The sequence below is a fragment of the Xiphophorus couchianus genome, chromosome 9 (assembly GCF_001444195.1).
Source record: "Xiphophorus couchianus chromosome 9, X_couchianus-1.0, whole genome shotgun sequence".
Lineage (NCBI taxonomy): Eukaryota > Metazoa > Chordata > Actinopteri > Cyprinodontiformes > Poeciliidae > Xiphophorus > Xiphophorus couchianus.
The window spans coordinates 21,135,415-21,158,892 of record NC_040236.1 but is presented as its reverse complement, the minus strand read 5'-3'; the positions used below and the strand labels follow the sequence as shown (position 1 = coordinate 21,158,892).

Genomic DNA, 23,478 nt, shown 5'->3' with positions numbered 1-23,478 from the left:
GCAACATTTTGATATACTTATTTCATTTATTACAAAAGCAAAGCTGCAGTGGTGGTAAGGATTTTCTGCTTTCAGCTTAAATCTTTTCAAAAGTGCTAATTGTTTCTTAAAGCTGCAGCATGTAGCTTTTATAAAGAAATATGTTTCTTTACATATTTGCTAATCAAATATGTAAAATAATTTATTATACTGTCGTGACAGTATAAAAAGAGACAGATAAACTGTGAAAAAATAAAACATTGAGCTCCTGTACCTCCTTCTTGAGATACTATTGAAAAAAAGCAGAGCCAATCGGAGCCAGGAGGCGGGTCTTCACACTATCAGCCTTGTGACTGAGCTCCTAAATGTCTCACATATTATTTGTCTCATATCAAACTGTCACAGCATAGCGACAGTTTCAATAAATATGTAAAACATATATATTTGTAAATAAAAAGTTATATACTGCAGCTTTAAATAATTCAGCCAAACTGGTTTCTACTTTTCTACTCCAAATGTGATGGATGTCTCCTAATCAACTTCACGTGAATAACCCCCCACCCTCCTGCTCCCACACACACACACACACACCCCTCCACACACCTGCTGGGCATGTATGAGTTTCCATATCTTCCAAAACATCAGCCACCCCGAGGCACTGACAAGCCGCTCTGTTACGGAAAGCAGGAACACCCTCTGCCCTCTTTCCAATCAAAGCGCTGAGCCCTGAACAGCTCTCCCTGGGGAGCAGAGGAGCAGCCTTCGCTTCATCTTGGACTTGAGGTGGATAAGAGAGAGCCTCCAACTCCACCAGCTTTGTCTGTTTCATCTCTCTTCACAGGGTCAGGATTAAAGCAGGGCTCAAAGTCAGTGCCACCACATCAAGCCCAAGATCAAACCGTGATGATCCACTCAACTATTTCCTTGTATACATTAGTTCTCCGAGACCACATTCTGAGACTTTGATCCATAGCAACGTCTTAATCTATTTAAAAGTGTTTTCCAAACATTCAAAGCGTCGACTCTCCGCTGACACACCACTAAGAGCGTCAGCACGCCGCTAAATGATAAGCGATATAAATTCTCTTTCACCTCTTGGCCTGCGAATCGTCAGAGGGAGGCACAGGAATTCCCAAAACGCCAGAAGAACAGCTGTTTCACAAACCCAGAGCCATGACCTGAAGGCATTCCTGCTGTCTCAGAGAGCTGCATAATTTCCAACAACCCGCCGCATGGCCGTAATTTCACTTTTCACAACCCGATGTGTCAGTTGGACGGCCCGCTGACTTGTCTTCCAGACAGCAATCAATCAGTTCGCGCATCCAGACAATAGTTCATAGTTGGTGAATTTACGACTGAGCTGATTGACGTGGGCGGAAACTGTGATATGGAAAAGTGAATGAAAGAGCATGAGTAAGGAACAGTCAGACATAAAAAATGATGATTGGTGAGATACTGCAGACAAAGTGACAGGAGTGCAAAGTATACACAGATACTGAGCGTTTTCACATCACTAGCAAAATCTTCTTCTTCTTATTATTCTATACAGTACTCAAAGTAGTGTATAAATGCAAATTTTTTATATTTTTACAAATAAATATCCAAATTTTATCCAAAAAACTCCCCCTGCTCTGTAGTATAGCTCATTTGCAAAAGAAATTTCTGCCGGCTCTTTTTTTTTTTTTACAAAATTCAGTCAGACTAGATGAAGAGCATCTTTAAACAGATTTTTTCAAATCTTACTGCAGATTGTCGATTGGATTCTGGTCTTTGCTTTGACTATATGCAAGATCTGGGTGCAGCGATCAACTCAAACCTGAACTTTCAGATCCACATAGAGACATTTACAAAGTCGACCTACTATCAGCTGAAGAACATTTCAAGGATTTCTAACAAGAGCTACAGTAACTCATCTATGCTGGTCAAAAAAAAAATTTTTTTAAAAATCAATCCTCCAGCTGCAACTGATCCAAACGCTGCTGTTTGTGTTCTCACTAAAACCAGGAAGATAGAGCACATCACCCAGTTCTTAAGTCCTTACTCTGGCTCCCTGTAACCCAGATAATAGACTTTTAAATATTGTTGTTAGTTTATAAATTATTAAACAGCTTGGCACCAAAATACATAAAAGATCTGTTGTTATGGTGTCGACCTTCCAGTCTCCTTAGATCTTCTGGTTCTGCTCTGCATCCCCAGAGTCAAACATGGAGAAGCAGCATTCAGCTTCTATGCACCAGAAAACTGCAAAACAGCTGAAACACTGAGTTCCTTTAAATCCAGAATAAAAACCCACCTTTTTAGAGTTGCTTTTGAAGCATAACAAATGGAATATTGATCAATATTTTCATGTGCATTGATGATATTGATTGTGGAATTTGACAAAATTATTGCTTGTTTAATAATTCATGATTACTGTGTTATGTTTTTATTATGTATATCACTTTGAACTGCTTGTTGGTGAAATGTGCTATTCAAATAAACGTGATTTGACTAGGCCATGCTAACACAGGATGATTTGCTCTAAACCACTCCAATGTAGCTCTGGCTCTCTGTTTAGGGTCATTTTTCTGCTTCAAGGTGAAATTCCACCTCAGCTTTAAGGCCTCTGCAACATCTAACTGATTTAATTTTTGTTTGTTTAGCTTCATCCATCTTCTCATCAACTCTGACCAGCTTGCTAAATGAAAATACAATGCTGCCACCACCACATTACACATTACAGGTGGCTTGTGTGCTCAGGTGGCTTCTGCACCGCTTGTGACGAACAGCGAAAAGGACTCCTTATGGCTTTCTGTCAGAAATGGCGGCCAAAGTGACTTTACTTTAAAGGCTTTATTAAGTGAACTGTTTAGTGCACAGGTAGCTACTATCATGTGTCACTTATCATATATTATGATGTCTTGTGAGTCGGAGAGCGTACAGTGATATGAAAACAATGTGCAACACGACACTCACTTCAAATTCTGCATCCTAATTAAGACCAGCCCATGGCTGACAGTGAAATAAAGATTCCCCTCCCCCCCCGTACCAAACAATATCCCTGTGTGGTTTTTAAATCCATTTTCCGGGATTATAACCAGCTGGGGAAAAGTGAAAACAACGTGCTTGCGTGACTCTTGTGTCTGCTGGGGCTTAACTCCTGAAAGCCAGGTTGTTTAGGTTAATTAAATATCTCTACAGTCTGCGAGCAATATTAAGAAATTGTTAACTGTGGTCTTTGCAACAAATGCAAAGGGTGCGAAGAAGCTTGTTTAATATAAATCCTCTAAAATTGTGTTTTAAGTTGCACTAAAAACAAGCAGGGTTTGATGCGTCATTCAAACCGTAAGTAAAGTCTGATGGAGTTACTGGGGATCAGAGGGCATTACAGGCGGAGGGAGGTGGTTGCTCAGACCGGTATGATTCTTTGCTCTGAATCAACCCAGACATGAAATCTGACAGACAGCGCCTCACAAACGTTTCAAATCCCGTCAACTTTTTCACGTTAAACCATCAAAATTCAATGCATTTTACACTGTGAAGTGTATCATATTAATGATGTATTAAGCCTATACAGTATAACGCTACAGGGTATTTTTCATTTACAGGGACAATGAGGCTGGTGAGAGTTGATGGGAAAATAGATGAAGCTAAATACAGGGCAATCCAGGAAGAAAACCGGTCAGAAGCAGCAAATGGTTTGACAGTAAAAGAGAGAGAGAGAGACTGACTACACAGAAGGACAACAAGGCAAGGATTTAGATTAAAGTAATCTCATGTGTTAACAAAGTCCAGGCCCAAACAGAAAAACCTAAGATCAGGGTTTCTGTAGCTAAGTTTGAAAATTGCCGTTCACAAACTCTTCCTCTAATCTAGCTGAGTTTAAGCTGTTTTGCAAATAAGACCAAGCAAGAATTTCAGTCTCTGAAAGTGCAAAGCATGTGGAGACACAATCCAAATGACTTCAAGCTTTCAGCCAAACACTTTCGACTGTGTGTTGATTTGGGCGGGGTGAACCCAAATGCACGTCTGCAACTGTAATGTACATTAGAGTAGTGAATGGAAACATAGAACGTTTGTTGCTCTCAAAGCAACAAGGGCTCTCATCACATTGACATTAAAATGGGACACACAAGCTACTTTCAACAAAAACAGTAAAAACCCTTATTAATAAACCTTAATTATGTGCAATTACGCATAATTACTGTATAAACTCATTTAAAGCCATTTGGTAATGTTTATTTAATCCCCTCTCTGTTTCTCTGGAATGTGCTGAACATAACAGGCCTAAACAGCATGCGGCGCTTTCTCCAGCGAGGGAACCGACACTTTCTCCAGCGAGGGAACCGACACTTTCTCCAGTCAGACACAGAGCCCAAGGCACAAGAAGGAATCTGACCATCGGTAGACTCCTTTTCAGAAGGGTGTGGTCGAGACAAAGCCGTCAATGCCCTGACAAAACGCGCTGAAGGTAGACATTTCTTGGCAGAGTGTGGCTTCACCACCCACTTCCCCTCAACACAATGCAGTTACAAAACCCAACTATTCGGAGCATGCATGCGAATGAGCTCAAAGTCTTTATGAGTAACACCTCAACTCTCCGTTCATCCCACCCAATGGCAGTCAGCCACCAAGGTGATTACACATCCCACCATCAGCATCAAACAGCCCCCCACTGTGCTCTCTGATCAATAACCTCATGTTGGAAAGTAGCTTACACAACTTAGTTAAGTCTGGATGAAGCCTGAGAAAGAACTGTGAGCTGCTCTCCAAATGAAGAGAGGGTCTCACGGGCCAAACCGAGTCCTGCCGCCCCGGCCTCGACGGGCTGCTCTCTCCTCGTCTGACCCTGTTGTTATTTGCTGCAGTTGATGGAAAATTTTATGAAGCAAAGCTCAGTTTTACCACAAAGCCAAGCGGGAGGAGGCCAGAACAGAGGAGAAGGGGAAAGGGAAGTAGAAGAAGGAGGTTTCAGTCATTATGATGACTGAACACTCCCTTGTCATTGACAAGGGAGTGACCAACTTGAACACAACACCTCTCTCCCCTCCCACAAAGACAGGAGGTCATCTTCTTGGGACAAATCTGTCCTGCATTCTCAGTTGGGAGAGTTTAATGTCTGCAGACCACAGAACCGGACCAAGGCTGAAACGAACAACAAGAGCAGCATCAAGGCTGGTTTTACCCATAATTACAAACTACAGAGGGAGATCAAGGGAGACTGGCCAAACCTTATAGCAGGCTAGGCTGGTTTTACTATCACCTAACTCAAGCAAACAGCAAAGGGAAGGGTTACTGGGTTTCTTCCCTCCCATGGATGCAGACTGAGTTCATAAAAAACAAATGCAGTCTTAAAGCCTCCAAAGTCAAAAACAGTCCCCATTATACATACACAGTGATGATTTCTCACTGTCCAATATGATGGTATCGTAAAATATCCTTAAAGCAGGGTATGGTAGGATCACACTTGCAGCATAGCCAATTAGGTTGCTATCCTGATTTATTCAGTCCGATTGTATGTCAATAAATCTTTACAAGAAGTCTGAGCACCACTTCCAACTACTCTTGTGATCTCTTGTTTTTCTTTAGGCATTTTTAAAGACACTTTTTAAATCACAGGTACAATGGTTTCTGTGCATGGTAATAGCCTATTCTCTCAGTCCATATTCTGGGTTCTTTCCAGGTACTCTGGCTTCCTCCCCTGGAAGAGGAAGGAAGCCATGAGGTTAAGTCTCTCTAAGTTACCCCATAGTTGTTTGCAGTGTGTTGCCCTACAACAAACTGGAGACCATTTTCTCATTGATGAGATGCTTGTTTAACTCATGTTTATGACGTCTTCTTTCCATCCCAGGGTATGGCCTGCAAAAGGAAGAACTCCAGAGACTTCTGTCCTGGTTTCATTCTGGTTCCAGGTGTAGACAATCTTTTTGACATCTGCCTCAAGGTCTTATCGCCAGATGTTTTGTGGGTGGCTTGTTTTTCGCTTCCCTTTAGGCTTCCACCTGAGAGCCTGTTGGGTGATCTTTTCTTCCTGATAACCTCTTTGATTAGCACTGTCGTAATCTACAGTCTTCAAGCAAATATTAGTCTTTGGATTATAGTACAGTAGGCTACTAGCATAGTTTCAACCCAGAGAAAAGAATGTGCACATTTTCAACTAAAAAATTAAATGAATGTTTTGTTTCTCAGTTATGGAGTAATCATGATATACAAAGCCCAGCTCACCTCATTCATTTGAATGCTGTCAACTGGACTGAGGAGGAAAACGTTAACACTCCTAGTTCACTGGGGTCAGTTTAAGATGTTCCACTTAGAGCCTTAAAAATTAAAAAATAGAAATGCTTTGGTTAGAGGTTAAAATAAAAAACAAGCCCAGATTGTGTGATGATGGAGCCCGGTCAATGATGAGTCAAACCCGACTGGGATGATTTAGACAATAGACAGCTGCTGATGACAGTCGAATATTCTGACCGGAAACAACCAGAATATACAAGACTGTAAGGAATTTCAGCTCCGGCCATCAGGACCTTTACAACCCTAACCTCAGAGTTAGAGAATCAACACTGTCAACTATATGAAACTTGCCTCAAAAAGAGGTGATGAGGAATACGTGCATCCCTTACTTAGCTGAAAACGCTCCAGATAAATAAGAGTGAGAGGGAATGAATTGCGGCCGTGTTGTGTGTGTATGCATGAAATGCAAAGATTAAAATAGTACCAGATTAGTGCAACAGCTGAGCTAAAGTTGGACACACCTCAGCACTCAAGTGGGATGGCCCCTCCACACATGAACTCACGCAAATGAGCGGAAATGCATGCGAGCGCGACGCAACGTCATAGAAATCAAGTGACGCTCTCACCCACTTTCTGCACTGAAAGATATGAGCTACTGGTGCATTATATTAATACAGTAATTAATATTTAATAACAGTAATAATAATTAATATAAGCTGAGTCTCAGGTGACAATTGAGTAAATGAGGATTAATTTAAAAATAATAGCAATTGATTTTTTTTTTACCTTTACACCTTTAACCCAGATGTCGCCCAAATTGCAACTCACCTGCTCTGTTTCCTGCTTCCCGCTGAGGTGAACCAAGATCAGTAAAAATGCTCCTGATACAAGGATGTACACAGAGCCTCTTCTCCTGACAGCATGACCCACACTGAGCCACTCAGTGTTACACAGATACGCACATTTCTCAGACTGAGTAGAGGGCTGAGTGGGAGGGAAGGAGGGAGAGAGAGAGCAGCTCAGAGCTGCCAAATTCCACACAAAACAGAAGAGTGGAAAAAACACACATTTAAGACTCATTAAAGAGACAAAAAAAAATGTTTCACGACTGCCCACACTGAATTCATTCATGTAATTCCAGCGGTTTCCTGAAATATCTGGAAGCTTCTCTCTAGCAACACAGATAAATCCGGTTCATGCACTTCAAACCATCTGCAACTTTAAACCCATCAAAACTTGGAGCAGGTAAACTTCATACGTTTTTTTTGAGCGGGCAACAAACCTTTAAATAACTTTTCTGGTTGTGCATTCTAGAATCCTTTACCAAAGCAAAGAAAACAAACAAACAAACAAAAAAAACAGGAAAAAAATAAATCTGGCTTTTCAGCTGCGAGAGAAGTCCTGGCTACAGTCCGCTGACCATCAAAAGCGCCATAGCAGGACTTGGCTGGAGCCAGTCAACACTGTCACGATGGAAACCTCTGGGGCTCTAATCTCCGACGGCAGGAGGAAGGCTTTTAAGTTAATAAAAGATGACAGAGGTTCAGCTTGCACAATGGCGTGACCAAAGAGGGGAAAACATGAAATACACTGACCCAAGCCTAATCACTTCCTCATGCCAGAAACTAGAAGTAGGCAACTGGAAAAGCCTAATTCGGCCTGTACAAAAATAGCATAAGTTAAGAGTCTAAAATGGACCACTTTGACTTGGCAGCACCTGGCAGGAACAAGACAGAAGACTGCGGCTACTCTGAGAGGTGTGGATACGTCATTTCTTTCTCGCCAAAATAACACAGCGGTGATTAAATTTAAAAATCTGCTCAGTCAGCAGGCGAAAATCGGCCATTTGTGGTTTTGTGGGCGTGGTGGAGTGCTTCGGTCGCCGCAGGATCTCCTCGCCAGTCGGGCTTTACCGCATACAGGACTGGGGATATTTTTGGTCACCAATGGCGCTCCGCTGGGATGTGGCAGGTGGGATTCTTTGAGGTGTCACTACTGAGAGGGTCAGCTCTCTTTGTGTCGGTTCCACTTGGTGACATGAAGATCGACGAGGAGAAAAACAAACATCTGACAATAACTGTCGTTGGGCATCAGCTCGCGTCCATTTGTTCTGACAAACAGCAAGTCATGTGACTACTGGGCTGCGTTCACACAGCAGTCAAACGCGACCGTATGTCCATGTGCGATTCATATCCAACTTTTTCATCGACTTTTTCGCTCCCACAAAAAATCTGAGCCACTTTCATTTGTGGAACTAAATCGGATAAGTATCCGATTGTTTTCAAAACCTCTGCAGTCTGAGCGGTTATGTCGCATTTTAAATGACTTATGTCTTTAAAGGCCAGATGTGGTCAATCAGGCCATAAACATTGGCTGGAAATTATGATTACGAACTTATGAAAGAAGTTTATGTCACTGAAGTGCATCACATCATGACCAGACTACTCCTGGTTCTGACTACACACCTGAACACACTTCCCTACTGAATTTGCAGTCAGTGCTCCACAAAACTTTATTAGCTGTTTTTGTGGTTTTTTTATGATCTTGTGACGATACTGTCGGCTCCCCTTGCTGAATAAACTGAACAAAATCAACCATCCACTATTACTTCAGTAAACGTAGGTGCACTGCTGTGTGATATTGACGTTTTTCTTCTGCGCATGCGGGACGCTTTCTCAAAGAAATCTCGTGGCGGACTGGTTTAATTAGTAGTATGAACGGCAAGTTAATAATAATAATAATAATCATATTTCAGTAAAAAAAACAACACTGTTTTTGAAAATAAAGACTTGCTGTGTGAATGTCTCCTTAAACTTTGTCATGTTATTACAGAGCATGCATGCTCCTATTAATCACTGAATGAGTCAAAGTGGCGCTCTCACACACAGCGCCTTGTTTTCGGGCTCCACCTAATACAAGAAAGTGCAGCATGAAATAATGCTGAAGCAACATGCACTCACTCCCCGTCCTGACAAGAACTTTTTGCAGCTGATTAGCAGAAATGCTTCGGCTGAATGGACAGCCAGAGTCTCTCGGTCTCCTCAGAGATCTTTCTCACATTCAAACTCCGGTCATTTCAGTCCAGTTCTTTCCCGAAGGCATTCCTGTGTTTCTTTAGCATTATGGTTAGCTGCGTTTTATCTAATTGGAACATGAACTTTTTCTCCCAGACTTCCCAGGCGATACAGACTGACGGGGGTTTTTGTGCATTTCTTTGCATAATTTTCAGGCCACACCTTTTCCCCTACATCCCAGCGAATATCCCAGTGAGTATTACAGAAAACGTTCCTACACAATGGTTTACTCTTAAAATAAAATTGTTAATGAGGTCTGTGGTTTTATCCACACCGGGAGACTGGAATATGACTAAATCTGCTCACCGATGTGAGATGTGAATGTTTACAATCAAACCAATCATTAGATTGATATTGATGTCTTTGTGAGTTGCTGATTATGCCAAACACTTTCCTACAAGGAAACATTAACTAATTAGTTCACTGTTCATGGTTGCACTGGATTTTATTTAGGGGTATCGGTAAACAGAGGTCTGAATATGAATGCATGCCAGACTTTTCAGACTTATTTGTAAAAATTGGAAAAGGAAAATAACACAAAACTTTTGTCTATCACATACAATCTAAATACACTACATCCATATTTGTATCATAAAAAATGTGACAAAGATCAAGGAGTATGCATATTTTTTGCAAATAACTGTAGGAAAATAAATGCAGAGTTCTGGTTCGAACATGCAAATAACATCAGAGTCCAACTAAACCTTGACCATGTTGCGTTTCAAAAAGGTCCCATGAGGGTCAGCTGACGTCATTGAGAGTGGGCCCATGCTGTCATCTTGTGTTCCTGCTCCAAGGAGACCAAGTGACGCTAACAAAAACACAGGCCATGTCCGCTCATGATCTCACACTGTTAAGACCATGTATCCTCCTGATTGTCAAATAAATCCAGCTTGAAAACCAACAAAAGGAACATCCAGAAGAGGCCAAAATTAAACATATCAGCCATAACCAATAAATGAGACCGCGCATTTAAACAGCAGCTTAAAGTTCCGACGAAAACGGAGGGGAATGCTGACAAGAGCACATTTTCACTATTATTATGCTTGTGGGTCTTAATTTTTTTCTTTTTGTTTTGTATTCTAACATCATGTAAAACCCCACGAGCATTCATTCAAAACTTAAGCTGTTGTGCAAAAGTGCGTGCTCCCAACTAGAGATTTGCTTCGACAAATACACCAATTCAATAATTTTTCAAAAGTACTCCATTGCCACTACCATCAATCTCTCTGTCAAAGAGTAATTTTAGCTGACGATAAACCACACAGCGGCCTGTGTCAGGTCTAATTTTAGGTATGTATCACCACTTTATGGGAAGATCGATTTGATTCAGTTAATGCAACAGCTGTCTGTCACTGCGCAGATGTTTGGGCCCCACGTAGGGTTAGTGAGTCACTCACGGTATGGTCACATCTTTCAAGAAACACATTAGTACAAAGAAAGCTGCCCACGATCTTTCCACAAACACCAAAAAAGAATACTAAACATTTATGAATAGAACAGTTGGGCCACCTGTTTCTAGTAAGGTGTCTACATGTCATCTAAATATCATGAAGTTCTTTATTACTTCTTCTCCTAACTCGGCTGAGATATGGAAGTTAGTCGATGTTGACCTAAGCAGGATCTTCAAAATGCTGTTTTGGAGAAATGTACGGGGGAGGGGAGAAAGAAGGAAACTGCAGTAAATTCCCTGCCTACTTGAGAAGACGAATGCCAAAATCTGCAACAGGCTGACGCTGCTCCAGTCACGGTTTGAACTCTGCAGCCTCCTCTCCTGGATTTATAGACACCCATCCGAGTTCTAATCCAACACATGAACTTGACATGAAACATCTTCCTCTTTCTGCCTGTATGAAAGCCGATTCTGCGGACCCCCCACTGAAACCATCGTTCCCCGTGATATCAGGGCCTTCAACATTGTTTCATCCAGTCATAGACAAAGGGCAAAGGAGTGGAGATGGCCATCTTGAGTTTCCGTTCTGGACAGTTTAACGTCCGCACAGCTGTTATCCTGTCACATGCACATGGGAAGGAAGGCTTTTGGCTTGTTTTTATGAGTCCTCGCTGACCTCTCATCTGCTCATAAAAGAAGTATCCTTGTGCAGCCTCGGATTTTAGAGTAACAACGTAGTGGGGGCAACACATTTTCACCGCCTCGCGCTCCAACGGGAGTCTGCTGGTGTTTCTTTTAGACAGGCGCACAAGATCTCCAAAATTCCTTGCCTTCAGCTTCGTCAGAGATACATATTTGAATTAGGCTCTACTTCAAAAGCAGCTTTTTGGCAGCTGCACAGGAAGCCACCATACAGGAAAAAAAGTACCGGCCTTAAAATATCCCATCAAAAGCCGTATTACTGTAAGCCGGGTCTAACAGCAGTGCCTCGTCAAGCATGATGAACCGCAGAGAGTCGTTTAAACAGGTGAACCGAAGAAGGCAGTCCAGAGTGCGCTGTTCACAGTCCAGCTGTGGTGCACACTCTGAACCACAAACGTTAGCATGAGACGGAAAAGACCTTTTCGGAAACTTAAGTCCAGCTGCCGACAAGAGGCAGATCTACTATAGGCAATAGTAGGGGTGATGCCTGTAGGACCATACAAATTCAAAAGCCATAAAGACAAAACATCTTTAATGGTGACATATTTGCTTCCTAGAACAAGTAGGATAAGTCTATGGGCTAAATAAAGAATGTTTGTTACATTTTGTGAACAAAATCATGAGATTTCAGTCTGGTCAGTTCTTCCTATTTCAAACTCCTTTCAGACCGAGATGCTTAAGGCCCTAACCCAATCCAATAATTTGCTGCTGGCCATGCCCTCTAACTCGATGTTTACACTCGCATGTGAAAATGGCTGTAAACAGATGTGAAATTATACAACCGTACATCTTTGAAAAGTAAACGTAGAGCCTCCTGCACAACCAACATGAATGCAGCAAGTGGTTTATGAATGGTAAGTCAACAACAAAACACTATTCTGTTTCAGCAGTAATTATACAGCACATGCCGCAGTAAAACCAGCTGACCAACCAGTTTGTATTGCTAGATAACAGGCTGGGCTTCTCTGGGGTTGCTTGGTGAGGGGCAGTGCCACCGAATTTATGACGTTACATTCAGAGTGTTTTTCAAACAGCACATTTTCCAGGCACCAAAAAAGAAGCAGTGGAAACCCAAATGGAAGTACAAAAACATGCAAAATGTGAATTTTGCACAATATTTGCCCTTTAGCAAAACCAAAATTTCTCTATTCAAGGTTACATGGAGGACTGGGACAACACCTGAGGTCAGGCTGCAGTTATACTGAGAATAAATTACACACAGGTTGATTCTGTAGACATAGAAGTTTTCAGTGGGGATTATTAGGCAGCTTCCGCTGGTCATCCTCCCCTTGGATAATCCCCCTCCTGCTGCTGCTGCTTTTATCCACCACAGACATTCTTTGTTAAACCTGGTATGGCATGTTTTCAGCAATCACTGATCTGGTCCTTATAAAGCTCATTTCCTTCAGTTCCTTTCTTTAAATCTGCCCTATTTCTGGTGGGTTGTTTAGTTCATTAGTACACCCTGTAATGTTTGGCAGTTTATAAGAGGGAGGCGAGTTGCGTTCCCTCTAACGTTTGGCGCCTGGGTCAGTCTTTTGGGGAGGGAAGTATAGAGTCATATCCATTCTCACTGTTTCACAAGACCCATCCTCTGAGCACTGAGCATGATTGCGTCATGTTGCTGACACTGAGCCCAGAATCATTTCTGGCTGTAGAAATGGTCTTTCTCCAAATATGAGATTACTAGGGCGTATTTAACCTATGGACAAAGAGTTGAAACACTTTGTCTTTTAAGACTATCTCCTTTCCTGTAGGCTCCTACAGTTCAGCAGGGACACTCTGATCCTGCAGTGTTTGCAAGTTCACAAGACCAAGGAGGAGTGGAAGGACTTAGACTTAGACTTAGACTGAGTTTATTGTCATTTTGCATGCACAGGGTGTATACAGAATGAAATTTCATTGCTTACGGCTCAGGACAATGTTTTGAGCTTCCAATGTTGTGAGGTTACTCCAGAATAAAATAAAATACAGTATAAAATATGAATATAAATATGAATATAAAATATAAAGTGCAGGACTGACAGTAAAATGGAAGTTACTTAGCTCTGTATATGTGCAAGGTATGAAGTGGAGACCAGTTTTTGAGTGCAGTCCAGTTAAGAGTTCAGCAGTCTGATGGCAAGTGGGAAAAAGCTGTTTCAGAACCTGGTGGACCTGCACCGGATGCTGCGGAACCTCTTTCCAGAGGGCAGCAGGGAGAACAGTCCATGGTGTTCTCCCTGTCCATGGAAGGACACAGCCCCGCTCGCATTTCTGTAGCGTTACCATGACCAAGGTGAACCTGAGTAACTGGATTGTGTGAGTTTTGCTACCATTCATCATAGGCTGTCAACATCAGGGCCCTCCCAGACACCAAGGCTACAAGGTGAGCAGAAAATGTCTCACCTAGCCAGATGAAACTTCACACTCTGTCTCCAGGCCAGCAGGAAAGCTGGAGTCCCCGCTGAGTCTTAACGGAGCAGCTCTACATGTCATATGGTCATTTAACAAACCAGTGACTAAAGTGTCCTACATGCGTCTATTAGAGCATTTTACTGCTGATGTTTAAATGACGTGTGCAGGCCCCTGGGCAGTAGCGCCTTTAGGGGTGTATGCATGGTTGGTTCACTGATAATCTGAGTTAAATTAGAGCAGCCCCATATAGCTCTGTGGTGAAGCAGTTCAAATGTGCTCTCACCTTAGACACATGCTGTCAGCAGAGTTCAGGTATCAGCATGGTGAGAGCAAAGCAGTACGTCAAGCAGGCTATATCTCACCACACTGCTACAATCTCTGTTCTGTTTTGCTTGTTGGAATACCGCCTTTTCAAATGCTGTCATGTTTAAGCGAAAATGCTTACTACAGTCATAGAAACGTCTTGTACTGTAGCTTTAAATCTGAACATAGGTCAAGGTCATTCTCGACACCAGACATTTGGAGATAAATTAGGAAATGACTTCATGACTGCAACACTTTTAAAGAAGGAAGCAATATAAAAAAAATCATTATTTTTGCCTTTCCATTTCTCCTGCAGAGATCAAATGAGTCCGCTAGGGAGACTTAAAAATTATGACCCTGCAGAAATGGGCCAAACAGTGAGCATTACAGTCAGATTACATCATGAGATCTCACCTGCCATGACCTCATGCAAAATCTTTTTCACTAAATGTAGGAGGAAGAGCTACTGTAATGGTATGCTGGTTAAAATGCCACAGCAAACTTGTATTTCAAATCCGTCTTTTTTATTTGTGCATAAAAGGACAAGAGCAATGAAAAGCTATAGTTACACACCCTCTAGAGTAGACACACCAGTATCTAAAAGCCCTAGCAGTATTACTTCACATGATAAACCAAGACAGTTAATTTTACAACCATAAACGTCACCAGTTTCAAACTCTAGTGATCTGTATCATCCCTGGTCCATCACCTGAACCAAATGGCTGCATTACCTCCTCAGCCTCCAGTGAAGTTTCACAGAAAAAATCTCAAACTCCAGCTCTGTTCAGAATGCAGTCAAGTTCTCCAGAGTCCTGCTAATTACCTGGTTATTTGAGTCAGGTGTTTTGAAGCAGAAATCCAAAAGATGGAGGTAAACGGCCCCTTAAGGGCTTCGGTTTGACATCTTAACTAGGATATTTGTAAAGTCAAAGGTTCACAAAGGATCCGTTATTAAAGCTTTTCTGCAAGCATTCAGTGGCGTTAAATGCTAATATCAGGTGCTGGAATATCTGTTGATAAAATGTTAAGATTTTGTTTCATAGTGTACTATATGTTAGTCTTTGTCAAACCACTACATATGTGCATTAGCACAGGCAATCTTAGGATCTTGTTAAACTAAAAGAGTGAATAATACTAATAGGGAGTTCCATATTTTGAGTGCTAATGAATAGAAAGTTCAGACCCTGTTGGGTGCAAAATCAACATGAGGAAAAACAATCAAATTCTGGCTTGATATCCTTAAACTACATGTTGGAGCATTATAGTTCATTAGCTCTAAAATAAGAAGGAGCTGGTCTAATATTGTCACTGATTCACTGCTTGATGAGTAGAAAGTATTGCGGTACTTTAAGACTGCAAATTTAAATGTATTTCATGTTAGGATGAAAAAACATGTAGAAAAATACTTTCAGGCATTTGTGGTAAAATTATCAGTTGAGACATAAATGAGAGAACATTTTATAAGAATCTAATGACAGCCCGCATGAATCAAGTTTCTACCTGCGTTTAATCAGCTCTGTGACGAACTAAGTGTGTGTATAAAGAAAAGAAATTATGCTGCTAAAGGGAATATATGAAATTTTGTACTTTGTGAGTTTATGACGTATTTCCACACATTTTTAGGCATTGCTGAATCTATATGATTGGGTCGAACTGGTATATTTTGAATTGATTTAATTCTGTTTTTTGTACAGTTAAATACGAGTGTCAAGTTTCTGGTGAGGACATTTGTGGTTTGACTGGCATTATGTACGCAAACTGAGTTGAACTGAATCAATTAGTATTTGCATGCAAATTGCAAGCTGCATTTGTAAATCCCAACACTTGTAAATCAATTTGTGCTCATTAGTGGACATGTCTTCCTCCCATGTTCCCTCAGTACTTTCATTTGTTTATGCCCTCAAAACGCTTAAGCAATGTTAGTTTTCATATTTAATACGTCCAAAACGTGTTCTGGATGATGGAAAATGGGTGACATGTGATTTACATTTAAACCGTTTACTGAAAAGCCACATATTGTGTTGTCTATTCAAGAACCAGAAAAAATTCCAATTCATTGCTTCCATCTGAACAATGTGGTTTTACAGAAAGTTACTTGTAGTTTTTGAATGACTTTCCCAGAACATTTTAAGGAAGCCCCTAAAACATTTTCTCCTGCTTTTAACAAAAGTCATCATAAATATTTGAAATGTAAAGCCTGTCTGCGATTAATATTGGTGAAAGCAGAGATGCATGATCCCATCTGTAGATGTGCGATGCCTGGAACTTAGCGGCAGATTCCGTCTTATGCTGGGGTTGGAAACTTTGCTTTGCATGGGTGTCTAGGCAGAATGTTTGAGCAGCCACTAAAGCATTCAAATGTTTCCATTGTGGTTTTGTGTGTGTTTGTCTGAAACTTAGAAGCCAAGCCTGCTCCCACCCTTAATTGCCCATCATCCTCAAATGTTCGACATCCCAAGCTTTGAATTGCCTCGTTTGCGCAGGAGGCAGTCAGAGTAATGATATGGAAGAGAGCGTCGCATGAAATTCCAGGAATTAGCATGCCGGTGATTTTCTCCACTTGATTTGCAGGGACTTGAAATAGAGAGGCTTGTTTGGTGCTTTGCAGAGTGGGACCTCACACCAACAACGATGTTTAGACATGCTCTCTTTAGCAGCCCAGACCTACACTGGGGTCTTGCACTGACTCAACACATTCCCTTGATTTCTGATCCTGTAATCCCGACCCCAAAAATCCAGCCACTAAAAAGACGAAAGTATGAACTCAGGGTAAAGAAATGCATAATTTCCCCTCTGGGATGTAGCTCGCATGTATCCCTGTGCGAGAAACGAATCCCTTAAAAACAGAGCGCTGCATTATGCATTGTGTGTTGAGGGGAATGAGGGCATGCTGGAGAATACCATGCGCTCAGCACCATAATACTTTCTGGCGGAGACAGCTTGTGGTTGACCACGGAAGGTCACGCCTAGCTCCCATCCGCCAGGAATGCCTTCTCGCTGCCTCTGCAGAACGCTGGCATCGGATCAGAACCGGCTCATTAGAGTCTGTGGAGGTGAGGAGGTGCGTCACCTGCTCACTCTGGCAGCTGCATCAAAGGTGCTCCCCATGGGAAAGGAGCTCCTGAGAAGTTTGCAAAACCTCATCTAAAAGTGCAAACGCCATCAAACAACAGCAGCATGGAGACTTGGGAAACACAACTTGCTTCAGGTTTGGGGATCTTTACCAACCGGTTTTTCATTTGTTTTCTTGGACTTTAGTCACACGCAGCTGAAAGTGCATCAGTAATGCTTTGACTGTGAAAACTTTTCTTTAGGTCGCTGATGTCTTTTCAGCGCCCAGAAGGTGAATTATGTGGCACCGCAAACAATTTGCTGCCATCTGGTGCCCAAACACTGAGGATCACACACTCAGTGGACAAAGCAGCAAAACTGCCCTGCAGTTCTGAAATGATTAATTGTGATGAATCGATTATTGAAATAATAACTAATAATTAATTTAGTAACTGATTAATAGTTAACTGGAGTATGCGGACTCAAAAAAAATTTCCGGGGGGGAAAATCTACATATTCATACTACATATACATTTGCATTTCAGATGAAAACCCCTATGTCTGTTAAAATGTTTTACCCAAAGTGGCATAGTGGCATAGTTTTAACTTCATCCAGTTCAATTACACTTTACTTTCTAATTTAAAAAATGAAGTGAATTATTTGTTTATTTTCATCTTTATTTATTTGTGCATATGTATTAATTGTTTTTATCTTGTAACCAGGTTGCTATGTATTGCAAATTTTTTTGCCCAGGCCCCTCTTGAAAATGAGATCTAGATCTCAATGGGGTTTACCTGGTTAAATAAAGGAATATATAATAATATTATATATATATATATATATATACGTATATATATATAGGTGTGTGGAGGTGAGGTGTGTCTCACCTCCACAGACTCTAATAAGCCGGTTCTGATCCGATGCCAGCGTTCTGCAGAGGCATATATATATATATATACATATATATATATATATACTATATATACACAGTACAGACCAAAAGTTTGGACACACCTTTTAATTCAATGAGTTTCCTTTATTTTCATGACTATTGACATTGTAGATTCACACTGAAGGCATCAAAACTATGAATAACACATGTGGAAATATGCACTAAACAAAAAAGTGTAAAACAACTGAAAATAGCCCTTATATTCTAGTTTCTTCAAAGTAGCAACCTTTTGCTGTGATTACTGCTTTGCACACACTCTGCATTTTCTTGATGAGCTTCAAGAGGTCGTCACCTGAAATGGTTTTCACTTCATAGGTCAACCTGCCCTGTCAGGTTAATAAGTGGGATTTCTTGCCTTATAAATAGTCATGAAAATAAAGAAAACCCATTGAATTAGAAAGGTGTGTCCAAACTTTTGGTCTGTACTGTAGATATATATATTTCATCTTTATTTTCAACAACCTGGCCTTGTGTGAAAACACAACTGTCTTCTCTTCATTAAATCATGATTTAACTGGGGTTTAACTCTTTTTTGTTGTTGTTGTTGTTTTTGTTCAGTTTTATTAGCCCTATGAAGAAAACAAAAAAACAGCGCCGCAGCGGTTTTTGGTTCCTGTTGAAACAAAAATTCACTTGAACAGAAGCTGCGTGACGACATGAAATCAGCTAAAAAGAATCAGTGCAAATCAGTTTAAGGACAGCTGAAAAACATTGACATCTATCAGTATAGAAAAGGATTAGAAAGTGACTTCTAAGGTTTGTTGACATCAGCAAAATATAATTAGAGCCATTATTATCCACAGATGGAGAAAACAGAACAGTGAATTTTCCAAGGAGTCATCAGGTTAATCAAATGGCTCCAAGAACTCACCAGATCACAACAAACTGAGAACAATATCCAAAGCACTGCAGGCCTCAGTCACCACAATTCATTTAAACAGATTCAGCTATCAGAAAGAGGCTGACCAAATCCATAGACGCTGTCTAATCCAAAACCCTCTGCTGACCAGAAAGAACACAAAGACCCACCTTACATTGCTCCAAAAACAGCTGGAGGATCACCGAGGCTTGTTGGGAATATTCTCTGGTTTGACAGTAAAAAGGAGGAACTTGTTGGATGGGATGTGTCCCGGTACATCAGGCATAAAACTAAGACCTAATTTCAGAAAAACAACACGACACTAATAGTCTGGTGCTGCTTTGCTCCCTTTGCTGTAATTGAGACAGACAGACTGTGTTGTGAAGGAAATTCAAGATTTTCCACTAAATTCAAGCTCACTTAAGGTAAGTAGTTAGACAATGAGCAAGAAGCACACCTCTGAACGACTTCAAAATAAGAGTGCCAAGTCAAACTATATTCATCTGGCATGATATTAAACAGGTAGTTCATGATAAAAATCCCTCTCGGTTGTTTCAATTAAAACAACTCTGCAAAGAAGAGTGGGGAAAGATTGCTCCACAGCGATGAAAAACACGTACTGTCTGGTATATTATTTGCTGGATGTCAGGGTGGCACAGTCAGTTATTGGGTTTAGACAACAGTTATGGTTTTGTACAGAGTTCAGGCTGGTTTACATAGCTATTTTCCCCTTAAAGAGGCAATATTATGTGTTTTCCAGCCACATGGTATCATTTTATAGCACAATCAAATAACTATGTTACCTTCAGTTGTTACAAAAATGTCAAACATGACTTAACAGAAATTTGACTACATAATTAGCACCTTGGAATTGGGCTTCTGTTTCTTTAAAAATCTCTTGCTCTTTCTGAAACTCTGCCTTCAGGAAGAAATCACAACACCGCTACTCTTTAATAACATTTTTACCAGCGTTTCACTGAGCAGTAGCTTCTACAATAAGCTCAGCAGATGCTCATTTGCTGCTGGCTAGTCTGAAGGAGCCGAGTGGGGGAGTTGCTGGAGAAGGCTGCTCTGTGAGATCGAAGGTTTGGAAGCTGCAGCTCTAAGGTGAAGCTTTGTCTCGACTGTGGCACTCAGTTCCTCTAAGCGTTTTGCACAGCTAAATGGTTGCCACGGGAGATTAAACAATTTCTCAAACAGGAATGAAAAAAATCTAAGCAACACTCCAGGTATGTTTTTGATGAGGGAATAACATTACATCATGATGTGAAACAAAACAAAACAAAAAAAAAGGTCAATTTTACATACTGTTGCTATAATCAATAAAATCATTACTTGAAAACTCCATTCTGAATCTTGGTCTGACTTTGTTTGGTGATCTGAAATATTTAAATGTGACAAAAACCAACCACAAAACACAAAATAGCTTTTCACAGTCCTTTATCTCTTGAGAACTTCCCCTCTTCAGTTCTCTATGTAATGCAGCATAATGTAGGTGCTGCTGCAGCGACCCCGCTCTCCTGTTCCTGTGCAGTCAAACATGCTTCATATTTCCCCAGAAGGTGTGGGGAGATGTGGAGCCTGGACTGAAAACGCCTTGTCATTGGATTGCACACATTCCTGTGCTTGGCTCCTACTCTCTTGAAGCCTATTTATACGGCCAAAGAAGAGGCCCCTCGCAGTCAAAAAGGGGAGATACACATCCTGAGCCGTATCTTTTTGATTTACACGCGGACTCACCTACAGATATGATCTTCAAAGGTACAAAACATAAACTGGATGTATGGTCAATATAGGTATATTACAGGAACTCAGTCAAGAGAAGGCCTAACCCAGTCGATCAAATAGCTTGAAGGTCTCATTTGTTCAGGTATGTCTCTCTGGTAAACAGTGAGCACAGAGCCTGAGCTGTGAGATCTAGAAAAAACACAGAGCTGAGTATTTTTAGTTTACTGATGAAGTGCTACAAATAACACAGGTCACGCTCCTCTTAGCTGATCACTTGCATACATTGCCTTGCAAAGTAACAAAACGTTTTTTCACATCTTGACACCGTACAACCACCAGCTTTAATTAATTTCATCGACGTTTTATGTGACAGACCAATTCCAAGTAGCATAAATGATTTCTCAGATATTTCTGCTAAGAAAATGGGAAACCTGCAGTAACTTAAAAGAAGTCGTAAGTTACTACAGGTTTTCTTCCAGGATTGCTTTTTATTTCGTTTTTTAACCTTTCCATCAACTCTGATCATCTTAACCCTGCTGAAGAAAGCATCCCATAGCATAAGTCTGCTACCACCATGTTTTACTGTGGGTGTTGTGCAGTCCACACAGATAACAATATAAAACACAAACCATTTTGGTTTCACCTGACCAGATACAATTTTTAATTTTCCCATGAAACATAAAAAACATTACGGGTTTAGAAGAAAAAAAAGCATTAATTGAAAATTCATTCTTAATAATTATGTACTACTTTGTGTTGGGCTATGGGATCAACCCTCATTAAGATATTTAAATGTTTGTGGTTGTAATGTGACAAATTGTGGAAGGTTCAGAGGGTTTAAGGCTCTATAAATGAAGCATCACTCTGACTGGATAAATGTGCCAACACTGGGTGGAAGTTCCCCAAACTTTAGACCAGGTGCTCGACTTGTCAACACAGGGGTAGCTTTCACCATCTGGCCCCCTCCCAAATCACTCACTTTATCTGCAACAGTCAGCCTGCGAGGCTGGATCTGGTTCTGGTCAACATCACCAACATCCCAGGCTGATTCACATACTGAAGGTCAGAGCAGGTTTTCTTTAAATGTCATAAAAGCAAACAGGTTTTCCTAAGCAACTCAGGTGAGAATCAATATTGTTTTATCCAGACTAATTAATGGAAATTATTTAAATTCATGGACCTCATGTTTCGTAATGGAAAAAAGCCATAAAAAAAATCTGCAGTTTAAGTTGTGCAAACTTTTATCCAATAAATGCAAATGTACACAAAGAGACATTTTTAGTGTTTTCACTCACCAAACTTCACTTTAATAAAAAAAATTAAACCAATGAGAATAGTTGTAAATTCTGCCTCAGTTATATTGATTATATTTGTGAATTGCTGGTTGTGTGTTTCTAATAATATCACTTTAGAAACAGAGCATCCTCTGTAAATAAAAAGCCTCTGTTGCAACAATGTTTTTGCTCAAATAAACACAAAGCTCACTGGAAAAGAAGCTGCTAATATGACCTGGAAATCAATACATCATTAAATTATTTTTCACTAGTACTTCCTAACCCTATGAAGTTAAGATGTTCGCAACTTTCATGTGAAGGGAGAATAAAGCTAACTCTAAAATTGTGGGCTAATAAACCCAAACGTAACACCAGTGGAAACTTGCTAAAAGCTGATCAGAAATTATATGAAGGGTTTAAAGGCAGATCCAAAAATAACAGACTCACTGTGTTAAAAAATAAAAAGATTTTAAAAGCAGTGTAAGTCCAATTACCCTCAAAATCCTTTTAAAAATCTGGGATATATTAGTTTCATACGTCTACTTTTGTTAGAGAAATTAGTGCAATTATTCACATATGATAACATTTATCATGAACTGATTACAAAAAAGACTGTTTAGGTGGTTTTGCAAAAAAATTTCCATAGCCATTAAACTTTTAAGCATTTTGTCATATTACAAACACAGTGTATTTTATTGTGATTCTACGTGGCAGACCAACACTAAGACGTTACGCAGAATTATGAAGTGGAACATTTCGGTTTATCATCCAGGTTTGTGTGCACAAGCCAGAAACTCAACTTCAGTTTCATAAAACAGAAATATATGTTCAAATGGAGGAAAGTGATTCATTTAATGTTGTGTTGAGCTATTTGAGCCTGATACTCATCTGTTCTGCAAAGATCATGACGATATTGGAGAAAACTAACCCAGTACATCATCACTATGGTGAACAGTGGATTAAAGTGAAACGAATTAGAGCTTGTGGTTGTGATATCAAAACACAAAGAAAAACCTTAAAATATATGAACCACTATTGTAAACCACTGCAGCTCTGATTGGTCTGTCATGTCACACAGACACTCTTTCCCTAAATCGTCATCCCAGATGCTTTTGGTAATTCACCGATTAAAGTCTAGTTAGTCTCTCTCCTCTTCATCACCCTTGATTGAACAACTGCTTTGTCCCAGAAGCAGCTGAACCGTGGAGTCATCTGACCACAGAACAAGTGTTTGCTGTTTTTCCGTGCGTCTGGGGTCAGATGGTGCCGAGGACTCAGCAGCGTTGCAGCACAGAGTTAATAAACGGCGTCTCAAGTTACATTTTTGGATGCACTGATTGAGTGTGCTGAGTGACAATAGTTTTACAAGATGTTCTCAACCCTATGCAGCTATATTAATCCCAGGTACATGACATGATTTGGGGTTTATGCACATCTAACCATTGATTTCTGCCTTGGCCTTCATGTATCATTGGCACCCTGGACGGGTTTCCTACTTTTGGGCTCCATATGCCCTCTGCGAATGCCCCATACGCAAGCAAACACTGTCCTT

At 40.6% G+C, this 23,478-nt stretch overlaps 1 protein-coding gene across 5 annotated transcripts in view; it reads right to left on the bottom strand.

The window, feature by feature from the left end:
- palld (palladin, cytoskeletal associated protein) overlaps positions 1-23,478 on the bottom strand; it is a 74,126-nt gene that overhangs the window by 43,875 nt on the left and 6,773 nt on the right. The window lies entirely within an intron of this gene.